Genomic DNA, 6729 nt, shown 5'->3' on the forward strand with positions numbered 1-6729 from the left:
ATTTGCTACATGGGGGACAAGACATTGTGAAAGGAATTGATTATTTAAGATGCACACACAAACAAATATAGTAGCTTCTTTACATAGGCTCTGCGCACCTTCAAAGACATTTTTTGCCTCAAAAAAAAGTAAACATGAAAACTTCAAATCTAAGAAATCAGCTCCAATTAGTGTGCTAAATGGGAAACTTATGGAATTTGGTGATGGATGGATAGGTGGCTGAGTGTGAGGACAGGTAACCTTCAAAGGAAAGGAGATGAGAGGAAAGAGACCAAAAGGAACAAGTTGATTCGTATTGCTTGATTACAATTCTCAAAGGAGCAGTGCCTTATATCCAGGCCACTCTAACTAAATTACAAGACTAACTAATCTCTAACAAGAGTGACCAACTAATCTCTACCAAGAGTAACTGACTATAACTCCCTGACTGCCATCTAACTACTTTCTATTGTAATACATACAGCACATAATAGTACTAATTGAACTACCAATACAATCTAATGCAATACACTCTAACACCACAATATCACTAAAGTGCCAATTACACAGCAGTTACAGTTACAGTGCACTATGACACTTTTACTTCCTCCAGTACAGCTCCAGTCCCCTCTGTTGCAGCTAGGCAAGTCAAGGGAGCTCAATCTTTACTTACAGCTGTTTCGACCTTTCTTGCAGAATAGCTAATGGCTCAGGTGAGAGCTGATCATCCACATCAAGAGGGGCTAAGGTAGGTGTAAGTGAATTATGCTTGTAGGGCTGCAACCTCAAAAAGAAAAACAACCGTATTGATAATGACGAATGCAGTGGAATACAAGTAGAAGTTTTGTCAAGCTAGCAGCCTAGCATTATGGAGCAGACAAAAGGTGAAATACCTGAGGCACACTGATGCCTACTCCATTGAGGGTGGGGAGATAGAGATGACATGCGTTTTCTGATAGCAGCTATGAGTTAAAGTGAGAAGATGGTGACCAACATAGAGGAAATAAATATTTTTGCAGTAGAGATAGCACTTGAGATTGTGAAAGATGCAGGGTTACAATATACAAGTCTGGAGATTACTCCCTAGTAGTTGCAAAAGCTTTGAAGTCCAAGGAAGACAATGGCTCAAACGTTGTGTGTTTGACAGACGGTGCACGTCAAGCTCTTAAAAAGTTTTTAGAGGTGATACATCACACTAGATGAAAGAACAGAGAACATGGCAGCTCACAGGTTGGCATGTCATGTACAACATTTAGAAACTATGAAAGTTTGGTTAGAAGAAATACCAACATTGATAAAAAGACATAGAGCAAATGGAAATCCTTTGTCCCACTCTTAGTGTTCCACTTTATCATAATCGGTGAAACATAAAGTGAAACACTCAAAATGGGACCCAATATTTTTATTCGACAAAAGCGTATATGTACAAATGTCTATAGTTTAATTATGTTTCAATTATATAGTCAGGCCTCCAAGCAAAATTCATAATTCAACTGCATCTAATATTCCTTTCAGTGAACAACCACCCTTCACAATAAACCATAATTATAAAAAATAAGTGCACTTATTAATTATATACCACATTCATTATAGAAGAACCACCTTGTTCTCCCACCAATTAGCTAATACCCATGTTCCCAAAGTAAGTTATCGTCAACAACTTCATCACAATAATATGCTCAAACAAAAATAAATTAAAAATATTGATGTTATCTAAAATGGGTCTTGGAAATTTGTCTTAATTCAAACATAAAATTCGAATCTAAAAAAGTAAGTAAGAAATGGCAATACTTGAAAAATGGGAAGGAATTGAAGCAAAAACCTGGGAATGAAGAAGAATGCTTCTTAGGGTATTAGAGGCGAAAACACGTTGCTTCTTCTTGCGTCTTCTTCTTCACATTGTTCAAATTCTTCTTCTTCTTCTATTTCATCTATGAGAGATAGAGAGAGAATAAGAAAACAGCCAACATGGACGGAACTGAAGAAGTGAAATGGGAACCAAACGAATGGGTTAGATGAACCGGGTCTAACCCACTGGGTTGAACGGGTTAGAAATTAATTTATTACCAAAATAAAAAAATAAAAAAACAAAAACTTTTTTTTTTAAGAATGAAGCTGTAATTTGTAAATGTGATTATGAAATAGAAAGCGGCATGAACTCACTATTTTTTTCATCACCAATTATACTCTATCATGTAACAATGACAAAAAATTGTCATAAATTTTGTGATCTTAGACTTTTTCTTTCTATCAACCAACACAAGGGAACTTGTGAGTTGTGACATGACAAATATGCCAAATAAAGTTGTTTACTTGCTGTGAGTTATAGAATTTTCATCATGAAAAAAAAAAAAAAAAAAAAACTAACACTAGGAAAAACCTCTGCAAAAAGTTTTACATCCTAAGTATTACAGAAATGGTAATTCTCATTTTTTTTTAGTAATAACTAACTTATATTTGTATCTAAAAAATTAAATTAAATGTAAATATGATTTTATGGATAATTTTTTCTTTCCTTTTATTTGTTTTATAAATAAATTGAATTACATTAGTGTGCTATAAATAAATTGAATTACACTTTTGTGTTTTTTTTTTTTTTATAGGAATTACACTTTTGTGTTATTTGAACATTATTATTTATTTTAGGAAAAACATGTAATTCTCATAACATTTAAGTAGTATAAGAAAGAAAAACTATAGCCAATATTAATATAGTTTTAAAAAACAAGATTGTTTTTAAAAAATTATTCTTTTACTATGATACAAAATACGAATTTATATTTTGACTCTATTTTGTGCTTATCATGTCCTTTTTTTTGGGTAATAAATTTAAGTGATAGTATCAATATTCCTAAATTTAGGATAAATAAAAAAACTTTGACAAAAATAGGGATCGATCCCATGAATAAATTATAAAGGAACATTATCACTCTTGACCAATGACATGCTAGTGTATTTACCACCCAAAAAAAAAAAAAAAAAGGACATGCTAGTGTGAAACAAATAAAATAAGTGATCAATAGCGTAATATTAAGAAATTCATTGTGTCTAAAAAATAATATACAGGTCTCTCGCAATAATAATTAAAAAAAAAAAAAGATTGGTAAATTTTTTTTTGTTAAGACTACCATTATTTTTCTCTTTTACTCCAATGACAAATTTGGATTATGAATTCATGGGTTTGTATTTGTTCACAACTTGAGCTTCAATCCTCCTCTCTCTCTCTCTCTCTCTCTCTCTCTCTCTCATGCACATATATACACACAATTTTAGAAAAAAAAAATTATGAGTATTTGATGGAAATAAAATTCATAAAACTCATACATCTACCCAGGAGAGAGCACAGCAGTAATATAGAAGCATAAACAATGATAAAATAGATGATAAAGAAGAAAATAGCAAAATAGATATATTCAAAATAAGGTTAAAATGGAGTATGGAATATGAAAACTGAAACTAATAAAATCTTACTTGAATAAAAACTTTTGTCTTTGATAAACTTGAAAACAACTATCTTTGATACAAGCTTGAAAATAAACTGTTTGAAGAGTTACAAGATTACAAAATAAAACTGTCTTAGAAACTAAAAGGTTACAAGGTTCTGTCTCAGGGAAGGTTACAAGATTATAAAAGGAAAGTAGAGTACAAAAGTCTTTCGGAGAGAGGGAGAGGGAAGGCTATTACAAAGTCTTTCTAAAGCTTGGAATCTTTTGGAATTTTAGAAGCCTAAATTTTGAAGCCTAATTTGGAAGCCTGCCTCCTGTTTGCATAGTCCTCCGCTTTTATAGATGTAGTGAACCATGGTAAATTAACCTGAGTAGGTAAAATTAACTCAAGTTAAACTGTTGGTAGGAACCATATATTCTAAGAATCAGAGTCTGTCAGGATACCTTCTGTCGCCTATAAGTGAATAGTGTTCTGTCTGTTTGGGAATCTATCCACATGCTAATAAACAGTAGTGAAAAATCCGCCTGTATTTGTCTAGACTATTTTGGATCTGTCTGGAAATTATTTACGTGTGTTGGTGAATAGTGATCTGTCACAGTGAATAGTGGTCTGTCACCACTGATGAATAGTGATCTGTCATAGTTGTCTATTCGGGAAAGCATTCTATCTTTCTTGGAGCATCTAGTCTGTATCTACATAATTATCATAATCTAGTGGATCAGAGTTATCTTCATACTACTCATGCTCATGAACTACTCCATAATTGCTACATAAAACGCAGTATGAAATAGGAAGATAAATAGGAACATGATCCTTTGCTGTCATTTGTCTAGGATCCTTAACATTCTTTCTTCTTCCAAAAAGCCTCTTTGCTGAAGGTCTTGGACCATATACGGCTATTCAGTCAGTGTAGCTGAATAAATGGAAGCCTTTGTCTAATTCTTGTTGTATTTCATAAATCTTATTACTCATGAAATTAGACCATTCTTGAGCCAGAGCATCCGAATCATCAAGTGATAAATAAGTATCTCCCGTATACCAGTTGTATTCAGGGATACATCCCCAATCATGGATAAGGACCAGAATGTGTGTTGGCTGAACTTCCATATAATAACTATTGTCCCAAACTGGAAGAGTACTCCATATAGTAATCCTCATATAATTAAGTCCTCCAATCTGTGCAGCCACTTCTTGGATGACTTTAGGAAATAAACTAATCTATCTTCCAGAAGTTATGATCAACTTGCTAATAAATCCTGCTTCAAGCATTTCAGATAGCCATAAAGGATCACAAATTACTGGATCTTCTGTCTCCTTATTGATAAGTAATCCTGGATAGGGGTTGTATCTGTTTCCTGTTCCTTCATAAACTCTGTCTGCTTCTCCAAAACTTTCATACCATGTGGCCTTATGAGATATCCATGTATCATCTGTCATATTTTTTGTTCTGATAAATGCTGTATAGACTAATACTTTAAAAAGATGCATCCATCTATCATAAGAACTTGTTAGAGCTTTATGAGTTAATATCTTCTGTTGGATTTCAGGAAGTAAAGTTCTAATGGCAAGTCTCGTATTTTGCTGAATCTTAGGGTGGAGCTTTGAAAAGCTTGTTCCCATAAGATAGCTTTTTAGAGACTGTGATTCTATCTTTGTGGAGCTTGAATCTCTATCTTCCTTGCAAGGGAGTTGACAACTAAGTGCTTCAATAAATGCATTGGTGTTAACAAGATATAATTCCAAAGCCTTAAGGGTTTTTGGAATAAAGATTTCTGTCTAAGGGTAAAGGCTACTTGTAGATTATCAAGAAGTAGTTTAATATGAAGAGGAAGGTCTGTAAATTATCCATTCTGAAAAATGAGATCAGTGCGGAGTACTTCTTGCAGAATTTCACTTTTTCCACCACATGAATGCATTGCCTCTGCTAGCAACGTATTAGAAGGGATATTGTCTCTATCGAGACGCCTTCATGCCTATCTAAAATCCTTACATAAGGTTTTCGGGATTGTTTGGGTTGCACCGCTGGTGCCTTGCCCTTTCCTTTCATGTTTGCCTGGGAGGTTCTTTTACTCATAGTAGTCTGCAAATGGGTTTTGGGAAAAGGATTACGTCTTGAAAAATGATCTTGAAAATAAATATTTTCTTGCAAAGTTTCTGTAAAATTTATTTTAAAAACTTTTATGTCAATATCCTCTTGTAAAGTCTTTTCAAAATGTTTTATAAGAAGAGCAAGAAAAGCATTTATAATAAAACAAACTTTTCTTTGTACACTTCTATGCTCTTGCTGAGTAGTAGTAGTATCATGATAAAGTCTATTGGTGTCTGAGTGGCTAGAATTCAAAATACTCACAAGGTCTATTATGATTTTATTTGTCTTGTATACCATGCTATATCTCTCATTCTGCAGTAATATGTGAAATAAAGCTTCATTATAAAGTCTTTCATTAATAGGAAATTTTGTCAGGGGGTTATAATTAATTCTGTCTGTCAGGAAATTAAATCTGTCATTATTCAAGACATTACCACAATTAATGTTTTCTTTAATGATTAATAAAGGAGAATCTGTCAAAACTTCTTTTATTAAAATATCTGTTATATGAATATTTAAGGATACTATAAAGGGTGTAAATATGTCATTTATTATAATTTTGTTTGGTATCATACTGTCAATCCATATACTGTCAGTCCATGCATATTGATTACAAAAGATTGCATCCATATTTCCATCTTTTATGCCTTTTCTACTAAGTTCTTCTGTACGAGGAGATTGGACTTTATGTTGGTGCCTATACAAAAAAGTAATGGGGAAATAGGAACAAATCTTTGTCTCTTTATTTTGTCTCAATTTCTTTTTGTCATTTATGTCAATTGGTCATCTAGTAATATTTTTGTCTTTAAAGATGACAAACTTGTTTCAGCTCTATAGATTCCTCTTTCGTTGATATCTTTTAAAATAGTAACCTTTTTGGAAGAGTGTTTTTCTTTCAAGACAAGTGATATAATGAATCTAAAGAATATATCTTTTCCCAACACATTAGTTTTAATTCCTACATCTATCACTAAAAAGGGATAAAGTAAAGCCATAAAAGGAGTTCCTAAAATAATTTTAGAAGGAAGGTCTTTAATTAAAACAAAGGTTGTTTCAAAATATATTCCATTATTACATATATGAACATTTGGTATTTTGTGATTAATTATGAGATTTTCACCATTAGCTTGAGTTAATTTCAGATGATTTTTCATAATACTTTAAGGGTATTAATCCTTTTTGTATACAATTCATGTCAGCACCTGAATCTATTT

General features: G+C 32.5%; 1 long non-coding RNA gene across 1 annotated transcript; it reads right to left on the minus strand.

The window, feature by feature from the left end:
* Positions 1 to 267: 267 nt before the first annotated feature.
* Positions 268 to 1936, minus strand: LOC126720640 (uncharacterized). The gene is made up of 2 exons (XR_007653565.1): positions 873 to 1936; positions 268 to 756 (listed from the first exon to the last, which is right to left on the minus strand). It is a non-coding gene; the product is annotated as an uncharacterized LOC126720640 (long non-coding RNA).
* Positions 1937 to 6729: the final 4793 nt, after the last annotated feature.

This window comes from Quercus robur, chromosome 4, assembly GCF_932294415.1.
Source record: "Quercus robur chromosome 4, dhQueRobu3.1, whole genome shotgun sequence".
Lineage (NCBI taxonomy): Eukaryota > Viridiplantae > Streptophyta > Magnoliopsida > Fagales > Fagaceae > Quercus > Quercus robur.